At 38.7% G+C, this 1057-nt stretch overlaps 1 pseudogene; it reads right to left on the bottom strand.

Annotated features, from left to right (window-relative positions):
- Positions 1-287: 287 nt before the first annotated feature.
- On the bottom strand, positions 288-386 carry LOC132272057 (small nucleolar RNA R71; annotated as a pseudogene).
- Between the last annotated feature and the right edge of the window lie 671 nt (positions 387-1057).

Raw genomic sequence — 1057 nt, 5'->3', positions numbered from 1 at the left:
CCACTATGAGATCAAACCATAAACCATTCAAATGCTTCCTAACTATCCTGGACTTCCAAGTGAAGAACCTTACAAGCATTTGGATGAGTTTCTTGAAGTATGTTCCATCGTGAGATGCGCGAACATGCAAGAAGAGGTCTTAAGGCTTAAACTTTTTCCATTCACCCTTAAAGACAAGGCAAAATATTGGTTTAACAATCTTAGGCCTTTTCAATAACTTCTTGGGCAGAAATACAACAAGAGTTCTTAAAAAAGTACTATCCAGTTTCTAAGACCAATGCCATGAGAACCTCAATTCGAGAGTTTTCACACGGGGATGGGGAAACTTTCCATGAGGCATGGAAAAGATTCAATGAATTGCTTAGGAAGTGTCCACATCATGACATGCCCAAATGGCAATTAGTTCAATATTTCTTTGAGAGCTTATCGGACAATTACAAGGGCATGGTTGATGCTTCCATGGGTGGCTCTTACATTAATAGGCATGAGGATGATGTGTGGCGTCTTTGTGAGAGCATGAGTGAAAATTCTTTGCATCGAATTTTAGCTTCTAAGAATGGTAGGAATTTAAGTGGAAGGAAGAGTGTTGGCTTACATCAAGTTGACCATTCCAATGAAATAGCCGCTGAGATGAAATCCTTATCTCAAAGGTTTGATCAATTCTTGATCAACCAAAACTCGGCAAATCAAGTATCTTCCATCCCCAACCATTCCCATCATGCATCCAATGAGACATGTATGACTTGTTCAAGTGTTTTACATTCTACTTCCAATTGTACTCATACACATGTTCAAAGTGAGCATCATGAACAAGTCAATGTAGCTTTTGTTAATCAAGTGAACAATTCTTATGGAAATCATTATAATCCTAGTTGCAGGAATCACTCGAATTTCTCTTGGAGAAACCAAGGGGAAGGCTCAAACCCTCCCCAAGGTGGTTTCCAAGGGAAGTATGTTCCACCTTCAATGTAAAGCCAAGGTTCCCAAGGTTTTAGATCATCATTTCAATCACAAGGAAATCAATTTTCTAATTCTCATTTTCCTAATCAACCATCAT

This window comes from Cornus florida, unplaced genomic scaffold, assembly GCF_030987335.1.
Source record: "Cornus florida cultivar Cherokee Brave unplaced genomic scaffold, ASM3098733v1 CherokeeBrave_3.0.0_Hap2_Chr08, whole genome shotgun sequence".
Classification (NCBI taxonomy): domain Eukaryota; kingdom Viridiplantae; phylum Streptophyta; class Magnoliopsida; order Cornales; family Cornaceae; genus Cornus; species Cornus florida.
This window is presented reverse-complemented; position numbering and strand designations above follow the sequence as displayed.